At 46.3% G+C, this 17,500-nt stretch overlaps 1 protein-coding gene across 24 annotated transcripts in view; it reads left to right on the top strand.

The window, feature by feature from the left end:
- Positions 1-17,500, top strand: part of LOC123765573 (serine/arginine repetitive matrix protein 1) — a 779,721-nt gene that overhangs the window by 386,413 nt on the left and 375,808 nt on the right. For 3 of the 24 annotated variants that reach the window (XM_069333919.1, XM_069333913.1, XM_069333914.1), the window contains exon 1: positions 16,527-16,973. The exons of 20 other annotated variants lie outside the window; for them this stretch is intronic. The gene's annotated coding sequence lies outside the window, so the exon portion shown is untranslated. Of the gene's footprint in view, positions 1-16,525; positions 16,974-17,500 lie in introns of those variants that run through there. One more of the 24 variants, XM_069333908.1, reaches the window with a different exon arrangement.

Raw genomic sequence — 17,500 nt, 5'->3', positions numbered from 1 at the left:
ATCAAGAACATTCTTGACGAGCGTCCGTTCTTTCCCCCCTTGAAGCCTTGAGGTGAACGTTGTGTTAGTCGTTCTTCTCCAAGCATAGCGGGCGAATTATCTGCCGCTGCTCCTCTGAGGATCTCAGTCTTTGGTTCTGACGCCTTGAGTACCGTCTGAGGGTGTTCTGTGGGTTTTTTTATCTTGCTTTTTTTTCGGGGATTCGAGAGAACATGTGTTTGAATGTGTGTGTGTGTGTGTGTGTGTGTGTGTGTGTGTGTGTGTGTGTGTGTGTGTGTGTGTGTGTGTGTGTGTGTGTGTGTGTGTGTGGATGTTGTGTGTTGTGTTATTATGTTTGTTGTTGTTGTATGTTTATGTCTCTGTCTCTGTCTTTGTTTCTCTCTCTCTCTCTCTCTCTCTCTCTCTCTCTCTCTCTCTCTCTCTCTCTCTCTCTCTCTCTCTCTCTCTCTCTCTCTCTCTCTCTCTCTCTCTCTCTCTCTCTCGCTCGTGTCCTTCGTCTCATAATCAGCGTCATTGTTATCACTATCACCACCACCACATTCATTATCATTAACGACATCATCATCATTATCGTCATCACCATCTTCATTATCGTCACCATCTTACAACAGCTCAGTATTCGATATAGTGAAAGACTCACATACCGTACATCCACTAACGATATTCTCAAAAAGCTCCAGGGATAAAGACAAAATATGGATTAACTTTTAATGAAACTCAAAATAAAATCCTTGACTGGCTTGCCAGCGATATGTGACGAGCAGTGCGTGCATGCGTGCGTTCGTGCGTAACAGTGGGTCGTCCGTAATAAGGAAAGCATTCACTCGCAGCTTAGGCACTGTACCTGGGCTTTCACGATACACAGTCGTTAGTACCATTGGTAATTAACCCATTTCTTGGCTGGCCTTTGAGTAGTCAAGTATCGTAAGACTGTAGGATTGTGAGTGCGTTATAGGTACAAATAAAATTTACTTTCATCTTGAGATGTTTCTACCTTAACTAAATAGGACATCTACTTAAAATAATAATTAAGGTGGTCTCTCAGGCTAATTGGAGCAGAGGGAACGATGCAGGCGACGAGTCACAATAACATGGCTAAAGTATGTATGACCAGACCACACACTAGAAAGGTGAAGGGACGGCGACGACGTTTCGGTCCGTCCTGGACCATTCTCAAGTCGGTCTGTCCGTAACCCTAATCAATAGTGCCAATTGGCATGATGCCCAGACTCCTGACCCCAAGACGTTGTCCCAGAAGCCTAAAGGGCTTTACAGGACTCTAGAACTAATTACTCTAGAACTCTAGGACTCTAGAACTAATTACAGGACTCTAGAACTAATGACACCAGCCTGTTTTGTTATCAAGAAGAATGGAGATGGATAAGGAAGGTATTGCTGGCATCTTTCACATGTTTACCTCAGGAGAACAGAAGAAAGAAGCTTCCTTATCGCACCAGTTCCCTATCCAGGTAATCCAGTCTGACCCTCTATCCAAATAACCCTATCCACCACCGCCCACGGGACGGGTATGAGGTGCATAATTACAAAACTAACCTCTATCTCACTGATAAGAGAATACGAACAAGAATCACGATAGGAAATAAAAGACTTGTGCCAAATCGCTTCCTGTCATGGCGGTGGCTGCTGGGGGGGGGGGGGGGGGGATAATAAAGGCATGTAGCTGTCGCGTAAAGCAAGCTGGTTATCTTGAGGTTATCTTGAGATGATTTCGGGGCTTTAGTGTCCCCGCGGCCCGGTCCTCGACCAGGCCTCCACCCCCAGGAAGCAGCTCGTGACAGCTGACTAACACCCAGATACCTATTTTACTACTAGGTAACAGGGGCATAGGGTGGCAGAAACTCTGCCCATTGTTTCTCACCGGCGCCCGGGATCGACCCCGGAAACCACAGGATTACAAGTCCAGCGTGCTGTCCGCTCGGCCGACCGGCTCCCTAGGCAAGCTGGGGGAAGGGTTGCTTCCTCAACGCCCATGATGCAACAGTGGGCTGGCAATGTACTTGATTTTATTCACTGTCATGGCAGTGATGCTTACATTCTCATGCTGTACAATTTCCCGTCCACAAATCTTCTGTATTTTGGAATCTTTATTCAGTTGATGCGAGAAATTGTTCAGCTTGCATCATTAAGTATCCACAATTAATCAAATTACAAACCTGTAAGTTAGATAGTAATGTTTTTTTTTCCCCTTCTGAACACCGTATCGTAATCCATTCTCTCCTGTTGAGAGTTTCATAACCGTTCAGTAAGTGACTCATCTGTGTTCGTTCTCACGAGCAATGGTGGCAGAATCTCGACGCATTCAAATACGAAATAAGTAGCACATTAATACGACTCATCGCGTATTATATCACTGTGCACTACTCGTTGTTGTTGTTGTTAAAGATTCGCTACCTGGAACAAAGTTCCAAGCAGCACGGGCTATGGTGAGCCCGTAGAATCTTGTGCACTACTCACCGAAATAAGTGTAACGAACACTAGTAATAATGACAGTGCTAACAATATCATACACTGTCATACAACATCGTAATGAACAGAGTATTAATGTAGGTACTGAGAAATATATACACGGGAGCCGGTCGGCCGAGCGGACAGCACGCTGGACTTGTGATCCTGTGGACCTGGGTTCGAGCCCAGGCGCCGACGAGAAACAATGGGCAGTTTCCTTCACCTTATGCCCCTGTTACCTAGCAGTAAAATAGGTACCTGGGTGTTAGTCAGCTGTCACGGGCTGCTTGAGGCCTGGTCGAGGACCCGGGCCGCGGGGACACTAAAAGCCCCGAAATCATCTCAAGATAACCTCAAGATAGATCTGCTAAAGAGCTGAAAATACTAGTCGGGTAATTCTGTAGCGTGACTTAAGGAATAAGCAACTGTTCCGTCACAACAATAAAGACAAACTATTAGTGCAGAAACACACCAGAACAGCGCGTTAATAATAAATAAACACTAGGAATTAAATATACAATTTAGTATATTTATATACAATACAATAAATATACAATACAATACAATTCTCTTAAATAAACGCTAGACTTCACACTCTGAAACTGTGAAAATGTACATTTGCTCAAAATCACAGCTTGGCTCCAGACGAAGAAATTCTAATGCAATGTGTCTAAACCTTGCTAGCTTACTATCCAATAGACGTGATGATTAACTGCAGAGTATTAGAGACCAATTCTTCATTAGAGACCATTAGAGACCAATGCTTCATTAGAGACCATTAGAGCACACAGAGATCACACTAACGTGATGCATCAAATGAACAAATCCACAAGGGCCGTGACGAGGATTCGAACCTGCGTCCGGGAGCATCCCAGACACTCAGTCGATTAAGGCAGTGTCTGGAATGCTCCCGGACGCAGGTTCGAATCCTCGTCACGGCCCTTGTGGATTTGTTCAGACCATTAGAGACCAATGTTTCATTAGAGACCATTAGTAAATCATATTCGTCTTCTACCTTAGTGTAGTCGCGAAGATCAACTGGCTCCCCAACCACTCCTCCTCCCCCCTACCACCGTGTGTGGTGTTATACACTGTGTGTTTATACAGTACACTGTGTGTGTCATGTAAACAATGTTTGATATACGCAATATCTTATGTATACTGTATGTGTGGCGTTGTGCACAATGTATGATGTATACCAGGTGAGGTAATGTATGCCATGGGTGATAATATACACAGCGTGTAATGTTATACACCATGTGTCATGTTATACACTGTGCCTGATGCTAGAAGGCACAGTGGATTAACATACAATTATAACACTATAATGCACTTTCTAAACTTGGCTGATGATCTTGGGACTACAGGACAACGAAGCCTTACATCTGCGGCCGTGCTCTTGGGGTGAAAATCAGTGACATGGTAATGACCTCTCGCCCTTACTGACTGACACTATGCCTCGGCGAGGCTTCTCTTAAGAAGGCACTACGGGCTCACCATAGCCCGTGCTACTTGGAACTTTGTTCCAGGTAGCGAATCTTTAACAACAACAACTTCTCTTAAGAGAAACACCGCTTAATGGGGTCATCATAATATGCAGGCACCCCTTACTTGGATATCATTGTATATACGGATTACTGGAACTGTTGGTTAATTGGAAGGGAAGGGAACTATTAGGGGAGGGAAAGCGCCAAGCCATTACGACTATATAGCACTGGGAAGGGGTCAGGATAAGGGTTAGGGGTGGGACAGGGGAGGAAAGGAATGGTGTCAAACCACTTGGACGGTCGGGGATTGAACGCCGACCTGCATGAAGCAAGGCCGTCAACGCAAGCATATTAATAACGTTCATGGCCCCTTAGCTAACGCACAATGTAACCTACACCTGTTTTACGTTTTTAAAACGTTGGCAACTTTCAAATAACAGATTGCATTGTGTATTGATAGAAACAATCACCAGATTACATTGTGTATTGATAGAAACAATCACTAGATTACATTGTGTATTGATAGAAACAATCACTAGATTACATTGTGTATTGATAGAAACAATCACCAGATTACATTGTGTATTGATAGAAACAATCACTAGATTACATTGTGTATTGATAGAAACAATCACTAGATTACATTGTGTATTGATAGAAACAATCACCAGATTACATTGTGTATTGATAGAAACAATCACTAGATTACATTGTGTATTGATAGAAACAATCACTAGATTACATTGTGTATTGATAGAAACAATCACTAGATTACATTGTGTATTGATAGAAACAATCACCAGATTACATTGTGTATTGATAGAAACAATCACTAGATTACATTGTGTATTGATAGAAACAATCACTAGATTACATTGTGTATTTGATAGAAACAATCACTAGATTACATTGTATTGATAGAAACAATCACTAGATTACATTGTGTATTGATAGAAACAATCACCAGATTACATTGTGTATTGATAGAAACAATCACCAGATTACATTGTGTATTGATAGAAACAATCACTAGATTACATTGTGTATTGATAGAAACAATCACTAGATTACATTGTGTATTTGATAGAAACAATCACCAGATTACATTGTGTATTGATAGAAACAATCACTAGATTACATTGTGTATTGATAGAAACAATCACTAGATTACATTGTGTATTGATAGAAACAATCACCAGATTACATTGCGTATTGATAGAAACAATCACCAGATTACATTGTGTATTGATAGAAACAATCACCAGATTACATTGTGTATTGATAGAAACAATCACTAGATTACATTGTGTATTGATAGAAACAATCACTAGATTACATTGTGTATTGATAGAAACAATCATTCATGAACACCAAACAAATCAGCCAGAATTCGTTCTGCTTGAGGTGGAAGCTTCGCACAGGAAGGAGTAAAATATTTCGTGCGACAGTAAAGTATATATATATATAAGATTATTTGCGTCTGCAGGGAGCGTGTGAATGCGCATTGCCTCCTTCTCTTGGTATATATCCGGCTGCCACCATTCGGGTCGGTATTCACGCCCTGTGCAACCGATCGCTTTATGGTCCACCACGGAGAGGCATGAAGTCATTTATTCGCTCAGAATCTGGGTATTTGGTTAATGGTAATGGGTGAGGGGTGATGGTGGTGGTAGTGTGGTGCTGGTTGTTGCTAATGGGTGGTAGTAGTGGGGTTGGTGGTGGTTTTAATGGCGGTGTACGAGCGCTATGTGTTGGACGTCTCAAAACTTGTTTGTTTACGGCCACTATAGGTAAATCACTGTATATAACGTTAGTTAGGTACACGCCCAAGGGTTTTCAAATTTTTCAAGCAGATCGCCGAGGACGCCGATGATAGCGTGCCGAGCGGTGTTGGACGCCAGTTAGTCGCCCATGGACATACACATAGGGTGACCTAATACCCTCTTAAGCTAAACAACTTAATAAGTATCAACAACGTGTCAGCAGATTTGAATGCAATCTACTCTGCTGCAGCCCTCAGACCTCAGACACACCCCGGGCATCAGAGCGTCTACACGCGCTCCCTTACACACTCTACAAGCTAGTTCGTGGCCCGTGTAGAAGATAGAAGATATATATATATTTATAATAAAAGTAAGAAAAAGCAGTGGACGTTTGGTACTCCAATTCCTGCCCACAACCTAATCATTCTACAACAACATCGACCGATGTTACATATGTAGTTGACAAGACATATGATTCTTGTGTTAATTATTATTAATTATAGCGAAAACGATGCTACAAGATCAACATTGGCTACTACTACACACACTAGGGTCTGGTAGCCTGGTGGATAGCGCGCAGGACTCGTAATTCTGTGGCGCGGGTTCGATTCCCGCACCAGGCAGAAACAAATGGGCAAAGTTTCTTTCACCCTGAATGCCCCTGTTACCTAGCAGTAAATAGGTACCTGGGAGTTAGTCAGCTGTCACGGGCTGCTTCCTGTGTGCTTCCTGGGGTGTGTGTGGTGTAGAAAAAAAAGTAGTTAGTAAACAGTTGATTGACAGTTGAGAGGCGGGCCGAAAGAGCAAAGCTCAACCCCCGCGAACACAACTAGGTGAATACAGACCTTACGTCCCTGGAAGACAGAAGAGCAAGGGGAGACATGATCACCACCTACAAATTTGGCGAATTGGTAGGGTTGACAAAGACAAGCTATTTAGCACGGGTGGAACACGAACAATGGGACACAGGTGGAAGCTGAGTACCCAATTGAGTCACAGAGACGTTAGAAAGAATTTTTCAGTGTCAGAGTAGTTAACAAATGGAATGCATTAGGCAGTGATGTAATGGAGGCTGACTTCATACACAGTTTCAAATGTAGATATGATAGAGGCCAGTAGGCTCAGGAACCTGTACACCTGGGCCCAGATTCACGAAGCAGTTACGCAAGTACTTACGAACGTGTACATATTTCCTCAATATTTGACGGCTTTGTTTACATTTAATAAACAGTTTGCAAGCATGAAAACTTCCCAATTAACAATTGTTATTGTTATAAACAGCCTCCTGGTGCTTCGGAGCTCATTAACTCTTTAATAATTGTAAACAAAGCCGCCAAGATTAAGAAAAAGATGCACAGGTTCGTAAGTATTTGCGTAACTGCTTCGTGAATTTGGCTCCAGTTGATTGACAGTTGAGAGGCGGGACCAAAGAGCCAGAGCTCAACCCCTCGCAAGCACAACTAGATAAGCACACACACACACAGTTGTACCGAGCGCAGCATCAGCAAAGCTCGGCCCAACACGCCGAGCACAGGAAGTAATAATAATAATTAGAAATAAGCTCTATTATCAATCAGCTCAAAATAATAATTACAAATATCTTCTAAGAGCTCCTGTGACTCAGGCTGACAGACCGGCCCGTACTCATAGGCCCTCGCTAAGTACTCCCAGGAGCTAAGTACTCCCAGGTATTGCTAAGTACTCCCAGGTATTGCTAAGTACTCCCAGGTATTGCTAAGTACTCCCAGGAGCACCTGGGAGCCTGCTCTCCCTCGCCCCTGACTAGTTGAGTTCCTTGAGTTTATGAAGTGTTTCTTTCGCTGATTGGTTAATATGGTCTGTGTTGATTAAATGTTAATGCAGTTTTATTCAAGAGGAAGGAGTCAGAAAGGGAATATGCGAATTTAAATAAAACAATGACGAGCTTCAGAAGGAAGATTATGCTACAGGGAAAAGAACTGCAAACACTCCACGGAGCAGACGTCACCCATGAGGAGTTACAGGTGTCAGTAGATTGATCTTCTGCTTTCTTCGGTGTCGGAGAAGAACGAGATATAAACTAGATAAATCACTAAATGGCTGCTATACGTACTGTCATTGGAGGAGGATGGAGGTGATTAGGCGCACAAGATGGCTGTCTTAATGCTTCCTGAGTGATGCTGGTCACCACACCTGCCTCCCACACACCTGCCTCCCTCCACACCATCCCCACTCCCACACCCCCATAGCCCGGAGTGCAATCTATCATCCCTACTTCAACTAAGAAGCGAACAACATGTTTCAAGACCACAGAAATGCTCTGCTTGTAGAATGCACTGCAGGAGGCTTGTGAGAAGGGAAGGGAACTATCAGAAGATAGCGCCAAGATATTACGACTATGTAGCCCTTGGATTTGGGATGGGACGGGAAGAAAGGAATGGTGCCTAACAAATTTGACGGTCGGGGATTGAACGCCGACCTGCATGAAGCGAGACCGTCGCTCTACCGTCCAGTCCAAGTAGTTGGGAACAAAACAGAGAGACTGAAGCGTCTCAAAGACGAAAGGTTAAACAGAGGTTCTACTTAACCAAGCCCACAAAAATATTTGGCAAGTCCAAATATTATCAGACAGACTAGTCCCGGAACTTACAGGCAAGAGCTACAAGGAAAGACTACAAACTTCGCTCTTATCGCCGTGAAAGAGCACTGCACAATAAGGAGATGTAATCGCGACCCCACAAAGTATTTCTTAGTGTTGTGGGGGTGGACAACGGCTGTTTAAAATGGGGGAGGACTAGGGGGGTTATATATAGGGGGGGGAGGACTAGGGGGGTTATATATAGGGGGGGAGGACTAGGGGGGTTATATATAGGGGGGAGGAAGTGAAACAAGCTAAGGATAAAAGGTAGAAATAGCCTAAGCTACTCTATCCCTTTGAGATGTACTTTATTGTCTCAATAAACGTACTTGAACAAGCTAAGGAATCAAATATAGGTAACATGATGATGGACTTCACCAGTCGATTGAGAGTTAAGTCACAGGCCCGGGAGCTGGAGCCCGCATCAGCCTCAGCAGACTGCAACACCTGCTGCCCCCCACACACACACACCTGTACCACACACCTGTCGCCAACCACTCACCCGCCTACAATGCGGCCAGGCGTGAGAATATTAGGTCACGTCCCCTGAGTGTATGAACTGCTGCTCCAATATGCCATATTTAATTTTCTTGTTTGTCCTGCTGTCTCCCTCTGTGCTGCCCCATGGCCTCTCCCTTCTCTCTCTCTCTCTCTCTCTCTCTCTCTCTCTCTCTCTTTCTCTCTCTCTCTCTCTCTCTCTCTCTCTCTCTCTCTCTCTCTCTCTCTCTCTCTCTCTCTCTCTCTCTCTCTCTCTCTCTCTCTCTCTCTCTCTCTCTCCCTCTCCCTCTCCCTCTCCCTCTCCCTCTCCCTCTCTCTCTCTCTCTCTCTCTCTCTCTCTCTCTCTCTCTCTCTCTCTCTCTCTCTCTCTCTCTCTCTCTCTCTCTCTCTCTCTCTCTCTCTCTCAGCATTACCAGATTACATCCCTGGTACAAAGTATGGCAACACAATTCTAAACTATCAAAAAGGCAAAGTGCATTGTACCGTGGCGGCAGTTGAGTCATTAACAGGTCGTTGTAACCTGTAACGGTCATTAGGCAGAGAGTTCGGAAGGGAGAGGTCAAAATCCCATTATGCCAACATGTTAATATAGACCTCCGTGCATTGCTGGGGTCATAACCTCCACGCCACCTCCCTCTAACACGCACGCACGCACGCACGCACACACGCACGCACGCACGCACGCACGCACACACACACACACACACACACACACACACACACACACACACACACACACACACACACACACACACACACACACACACACACACACTTGGAATGAGAGAGGTGGGCAGACTGCATATTTTTGGATTGCCAGAAAGCCTTTGACACACTACCACACAAGAGGCTAGTGCAAAAGGTGGAGATGCAGGCAGAAGAGAAAGGGAAGGTACTCCATTGGATAAGGAAGTACTTAAACTTAAGCAACAGAAGACAGGGGAGTCACTGTGAGGGGTGAGGCCTCAGATTGGCGAGGCGTCACCAGTGGAGTCCCGCAGGGTTCAGTCCTTGGACCTATACTGTTTCTGATATATGTAAATGATCTCCCAGAGGGTATAAAATCGTTCCTCTCATTGTTAGCTGATGATGCAAAAATTATGAGGAGGAATAAGACGGAGGAATGAGGCTACAAGATGCCCTACACAAACTGATTGAATGGTCCAACAAATGGCTACTAAAGAGAAGTTCAACCCTAAAGAGAAAATTCTAGGAGTTGATATCACACCAAACCTGTCTCCTGAAGCCCACATAAAAAGAATAACATCTGCGGCGTATACAAGGCTGGCTAACATCAGAACAGCCTTCAGGAACCTGTATAAGGAATCATTTAGAATCTTGTACTCCACATATGTAAGAGGTCACCTGGAGTATGCGGCCCCAGCATGGAGCCCGTACCATGTCAAACACAAGACGAAACTGGAAAAAGTTTAAAGGTATGCCACCTAGGCTAGTCCCAGAACTAAGAGGCATGAATTACGAGGAATGACTGCGTGAAATGCACCTCACGAAACTAGAAGACAGAAGAGTAAGGGGAGACATGATCACTACCTACAAAATTCTCAGAGGAATGAACAGGGTAGATAAAGATAAACTGTTTAACACGGGTGGTTAGCGAACAAAGGAACATAGGTGGAAACTGAGTACCCAAATGAGCCACAGGGACGTTAGAAAGAACTTTTTCAGTGTCAGAGTAGTTAACAAATGGAATACATTAGGCAGTGATGTGGTGGAGGCTGACTCCATACACAGTTTCAAGTGTAGATAAGATAGAGCCCAGTAGACTCAAGAACCTGTACATCAGTTGCTTGACAGTTGATAGGCGGGACCAAAGAGCCAGAGCTCAACCCTCGCAAGCACAAGTAGGTCAGTACAACTAGGTCAGTACACAATGTTGATTAAGGAATCGTCCTTAATACACAAAAGCTGCCTACTTGAGGCACCAGCATGGAACCAATACCTGCTTACGGGCTCACCATAGCCCGTGCTACTTGGAACTTTGTTCCAAGTAGCGAATCTTTAACAACAACAACAATACCTGCTTAAGGAGAAATATATGATATACTGTATATATGATATATGATATATATGATATACTGTATATATGATATATGATATATATGATATACTGTATAAACAGAGGGTCACCACGAGGTTGGTGCCCGAATTAAGACAGTTGGCACACTAGGCCAGGCTCTGGGAACCTGGGGCCAGGGGCCAGATTCACGAAGCAGTTACGCAAGCACTTACGAACCTGTACATCTTTCCACAATCTTTGGCGGCTTTGTTTCCAATTATTAAACAGTTAATGAGCTCTGAAGCACCAGGAGGCTGTTTATAACAATAACAACAGTTGATTGGCAAGTTTTCATGCTTGTAAACTGTTTAATAAATGTAACCAAAGCCGTCAAAGATTGAGGAAAGATGTGTACGTTCGTAAGTACTTGCGTAACTGCTTCGTGAATCTGGCCCCCTGGCTTCATAGCATCTGCGAAGGTTCAGGTCTCATCTACCCAGAGATGAAACCTGAACCTTACCACACTGGGGGAGAGAACACCCCAGAGGAGACCTGATCACGACGCAAAAGGTAACCAGAGAGAAAGTGGACAAGGGGCGACAATTAAGCAAGGAGGCGAACAGGACTGGAGGACACAGATGGAAGCTGGAAAGGTCGATGATGAATCAAAGAGAAGCATTCCATGAGTGTACGAGTAATCAGGCCATGGAATGAGCATGATAAGTTATCTTGAGATATCTTATCTTGAGATGATTTCGGGGCTTTAGTGTCCCCGCGGCCCGGTCCTCGACCAGGCCTCCACCCCCAGGAAGCAGCCCGTGACAGCTGACTAACACCCAGGTACCTATTTTACTGCTAGGTAACAGGGGCATAGGGTGAAAGAAGCTCATTGTTTCTCGCCAGCGCCTGGGATCGAATCCAGGATCACAGGATCACAAGTCCAGCGTGCTGTCCGCTCGGCCGACCGGCTCCCGAGGTCATGATAAGAATCGACATTCAGAATCGACTTGAGAATGGTCCAGGACGGACCGAAACGTCGTCGTCCCTTCACATTCTAGTGTGTGGTCTGGTCATCAGCACGATAAGAATGTTTTTGAGGGCCCAGGAGCTGGAACTCAATATTCAAAAACACACGTTGATAAGAACACATAGGAAATAACACTGAAATAAAATGCTAAATGTCCTCATCTTATGAATTAAACAAATAACTGACCGGTAGTTGAGTAGCTGTAGCTGGCCGATAGTTGAGAAATCGGGTCTTAGGAGCTGAAACCTGACTATTGCAAATATACTTAATGTGCGTGCATCCCGGTAAATAGACGCTATCACACGCAAATACACATTCACGGACATTGTCGTTAATGAACTACCCACGCACTGGCCTCAGATTGAGATAGAGCGACGCGCAGTTAGGTGGAATATGATGCTTGTGTAAGTTAGTTTAATAATATACATTCACTTACTGTTTAAACTTTGATAGGAAGGGAGAGAGGGAGGCACAGATACTAATTCTTCTTTTGCAGTTAGGAGCTCATCCTCTCACAACTCATCCTCCCACAACTCATCCTCCCACAACTCATCCTCCCACAACTCATCCTTCCACAACTCATCCTTCCACAACTCATCCTCCCACAACTCATCCTCCCACAACTTATCCTTCCACAACTCATCCTCCCACAACTCATCCTCCCACAACTCATCCTCCCACAACTCATCCTCCCACAACTCATTCTTCCACAGCTCATCCTCCCACAACTCATCCTCCCACAACTCATCCTCCCACAACTCATCCTCCCACAACTCATCCTCCCACAACTCATCCTCCCACAACTCATCCTCCCACAACTCATCCTCCCACAACTCATCCTCCCACAACTCATCCTCCCACAACTCATCCTCCCACAACTCATCCTCCCACAGCTCATTTGAACCTATTTCCCTAAAATACTATCCAGTAACTACTATCCTTTCAGGTTCCCAGCTGTGTGCACAGAATCCTCCTCCTCCTCATCATCATCCTTCTCCTCCTCCTCCTCTTCCTTCTTCCTTCCCACCTCTTCATCCTCCTGCTGTTTATAATAAGGATTTCATAATCCTTAAATAGCTTGCCGAGCTTACTATTAACAACCTACTTAATTTAAATAATTGAATGACCTCATACCTCTTCAAGTCAGGTTGGGATGATGTTGGCTGATGAACACAGAAGCTAGGTGTTTGGTAAACTATATGAAGTTTACACGTAGACAAAGTATACCAATCTAGTTTTTGGATTAGTAGAAGGAGGATGAAGTATGGGGTTTAGCAGTGCGGTGGTAAGGAAGGGACGCTTCTGACTACCCAGTTCCACACCCCAGGAAGCAGTTCCACACCCCAGGAAGCAGTTCCACACCCCAGGAGGCAGTTCCACACACCCAGAAAGCAGTTCCACCCCCCAGGAGGCAGTTCCACACAACCCAGGAAACAGTTCCACACCCCTAGGAAGCAGTTCCACACCCCAGGAAGCAGTTCCACACCCCAGGAAGCAGTTCCACACCCCAGGAGGCAGTTCCACACACCCAGAAAGCAGTTCCACGCCCCAGGAAGCAGTTCCACACCCCAGGAAGCAGTTCCACACCCCAGGAGGCAGTTCCACACACCCAGAAAGCAGTTCCACCCCCCAGGAAGCAGTTCCACACACCCAGGAAGCAGTTCCACACCCCAGGAAGCAGTTCCACACCCCAGGAAGCAGTTCCACACACCCAGGAAGCAGTTCCACACCCCAGGAAGCAGTTCCACACCCAGGAAGCAGTTCCACATACCCAGGAAGCAGTTCCACACCCCAGGAAGCAGTACCACACCCCCAGGAAACAGTTCCACACCCCAGAAAACAGTTCCACACCCCAGGAAGCAGTTCCACACCCCAGGAAGCAGTTCCACACTCCAGGAAGAAGTTCCACACCCCAGGAAGCAGTTCCACACTCCAGGAAGCAGTTCCACACCCCAGGAAGCAGTTCCACACCCCAGGAAGCAGTTTCACACCCCAGGAAGCAGTTCCACACCCCCAGGAAGCAGTTCCACACACCCAGAAAGCAGTTCCACACCCCAGGAAGCAGTTTCACACCCCAGGAAGCAGTTCCACACACCCAGAAAGCAGTTCCACACACCCAGGAAGCAGTTCCACACCCCAGGAAGCAGTTCCACACCCCAGGAAGCAGTTCCACACACCCAGAAAGCAGTTCCACACCTAGGAAGCAGTTCCACACCCCAGGAAGCAGTTCCACACCCCCAGGAAGCAGTTCCACACCCCCAGGAAGCAGTTCCACACACCCAGAAAGCAGTTCCATACCCCAGGAAGCAGTTCCACACACCCAGGAAGCAGTTCCACAGCCCAGGAAGCAGTTCCACACATCCAGGAAGCAGTTCCACACACACCCAGGAAGCAGTTCCACACCCCAGGAAGCAGTTCCACACCCCAGGAAGCAGTTCCACACACCCAGAAAGCAGTTCCACACCCAGGAAGCAGTTCCACACCCCAGGAAGCAGTTCCACACCCCCAGGAAGCAGTTCCACACCCCTAGGAAGCAGTTCCACACACCCAGAAAGCAGTTCCATACCCCAGGAAGCAGTTCCACACACCCAGGAAGCAGTTCCACACCCCAGGAAGCAGTTCCATACACCCAGGAAACAGTTCCACACCCCAGAAAACAGTTCCACACCCCAGGAAGCAGTTCCACACCCAGGAAGCAGTTCCACACCCCCAGGAAGCAGTTCCACACACCCAGGAAGCAGTTCCACACCCCAGGAAGCAGTACCACACCCCCAGGAAACAGTTCCACACCCCAGAAAACAGTTCCACACCCCAGGAAGCAGTTCCACACCCAGGAAGCAGTTCCACACCCCCAGGAAGCAGTTCCACACACCCAGGAAGCAGTTCCACACCCCAGGAAGCAGTACCACACCCCCAGGAAGCAGTTCCACACCCCAGGAAGCAGTTCCACACCGTTTTAATTAATTCGTTTTGTCGGGGATGTTTTGCCCAGAATGCAACCCTACAACAGTTGACTAACTCCCAGATACCTATTTACTGTTAGGTGAACAGAGGCACCAGGCGAAAGAAAACATGCCTAGCCATTTCTGTCGCACCTGGGGATCGAACCCAGACTCCTGAATTGTGAAGTGAGAACGTACTTTACGACTGCAGACCCCCAGTGGATTAGGGGATTATAATCCCAATGACAGTGGTTGCGGAGAGAGCAGCAACACGATGGAGTGTCCATGGGGATGACCTTGGTTCGAGAGCAGACACCATCAGTTTGTTTATGTGTCCGCGTGGCCTGTGTCATGTGTGTGTGTGTGTGTGTGTGTGTGTGTGTGTGTGTGTGTGTGTGTGTGTGTGTGTGTGTGTGTGTGTGTGTGTGTGTGTGTGTACTCACCTAGTTGTGTTTGCGGGGGTTGAGCTCTGGCTCTTTGGTCCCGCCTCTCAACCGTCAATCAACAGGTGTACAGATTCCTGATGAAGGTGTTTGTGTGTGTGTGTGTGTGTGTGTGTGTGTGTGTAGTCACCTATTTGTGCTTGCGGGGGTTAAGCTTTGGCTCTTTGGTCCCGCCTCTCAACTGTCAATCAACTGTGTGTGTGTGTGTGTGTGTGTGTGTGTGTGTGTGTGTGTGTGTGTGTGTGTGTGTGTGTCCGTATGATCTGTGTCATGTGTGTTTGTCCGTGTGGTATGTGTCATTGTGTGTGTGTGTCCGTGTGGTGTGTGTCATGTGTCTGTGCCCATGTGGTCTTTGTCACATGTTAATATGTGTCCGCCTGGTTTGTGTCAAACAGCAATCAACTGTACCTCCACTGGCAAGGCCAAACACGCAGTTACCTGACTCATCATCAAGCAGCCGCTCGCAATCAATTTTGACAATTGGGAAGCTTGAGTAGACATTAATACTAAATATTTACGCGATGAAATGCGTTGATGGACAAATTCGCGGCCAACATGGCAGTGGTGATTGGCTAGCAGGGCGAAGAGTCGGTTCATGCATGGCGTGGGGGTCAGGCCATGCAGCATAATCATGGAGTTTGTTATGCTTGGGGCAAGCAGGGAGGATCTTGCAAGGCGTGGAGTCACTCCTGGGGTTGGGGGTCGAGCATGGTCTAAGGTGGGTGGGGGAGGGACATGCATGGCGGTGACAGCGGGAAAGTTGGGAAAATTGGCGGGAGGTTCTCATTTGACTTCACTCAACCTCGTTCCTTACGTCGTGGAAAGTCAAATGAGATCTTTCTTGATGTTTCTAGGTGATCTGTTATTTTTACCCGAGCCACAAATTGTCGGGGGGAAAGTAGGGATAAGAAAATGGAAATTGAAAGTCACGCTGGTGGCAGGGTAGGGGGGGGGGAGTGGTGTGGTGGGGGAGAAACAGCTGAGCTGTGCCATGCGTCGCTCCCCACCGAATGACGACCGTTTAAACACCCCGCGAAACAAAACTCTTTTAAAAAATAAAACCCTCCCTCTTTACCTTACCATAGTAACGGAGAAGACACAAACACCTTTAATAAACCAAAAATCCCCTTAGATACATTCCCCTTCATAACAACAGGAGGAGAAATAGTGAAATTGATTGACATACGGGAGCAGCGACGGGGCGCCTCTGGTGGCGGGGAGTGGAACTACGCCTCAGCCCAGCCAACCCGCCGACTCCACAATCAATAACCTAACAGAAGACCAGACATTCTCATCTGGGGTAGAACGTGCGCCCTTTCTCCCTACCAAGCCACTGGTGTGTGTGTGTTTGGTGACTAGTTCCTCAGGGGCGGACGGGTCACGCCCTCAGGGGGGACGAGTGAGGAGCTGTGGGGGTGTGTGTTTGAATAATAAACTCAATATTATTAGTGAAGTGTGCTTACAACTTGTTCCAAACGCTAATCAAACCATATGATTTGTGGGAGTATCTAGTATCAGTAGATATACTGTGAATACGAGTGCCACGTCTGTTTGTCATAGTGTGCGTTGGAAAATAGATATATATATATATATATATATACATAAATATATATATATATACTAGGCGTGGCAAGTGTGTTGTTAGTTTTGTTTGTGTCGGTGGCGGTGTTAGCTGAGCGGCGGAGGGCGCGGGGCCCCCCCAGCAGTAAACAGGTATGTTGACTGGTGTTTACCTTGTGGGTGTCTGTCTGTCAGTGGGTGGCGGTGGAAAGAGGCGGGGCTCTGTTGTGATGCCTTCTGCCTTGCACAACCTCAACAACTGTTAACTACAACCCAGCGGGTTTTCTTCCTATTGGGGAGTGTTGTACACGCTGCTATGGTGGTGTGTCCACTCACAGGATGAGTGGCGCTGTCCAATAAACTCGCCCCTCGGGGCAAAAAAAAAATTTATAATTGTTGTTATTAACAGGCGGGAGAGTTTCCTGTTTAAAAGACTGCCCTAGTGCGTAGCGTGACTATAACTGTAGGTCGTCCTGTGCACAGTTAGTCTCCTGTCATGTGTGTGCATGACTGTCAACCGGTGACAGATCCCCCCCCCCCGGCAGGAATTATGCCCGTCAGTTGCATATAAGCAGGCCACGTATTATCACTCTGCAAGATGCGATTTACAAGCGGTTGTATAAAAGCCTCGACTATTAGGATACAGCGAACATGTTCACCAAAGATGAACTCAAGTTAAG

The sequence above is a fragment of the Procambarus clarkii genome, chromosome 30 (assembly GCF_040958095.1).
Source record: "Procambarus clarkii isolate CNS0578487 chromosome 30, FALCON_Pclarkii_2.0, whole genome shotgun sequence".
NCBI lineage: Eukaryota > Metazoa > Arthropoda > Malacostraca > Decapoda > Cambaridae > Procambarus > Procambarus clarkii.
The sequence above is the reverse complement of the archived record's forward strand: the minus strand, read 5'-3'. Positions and strand labels throughout refer to the sequence as shown.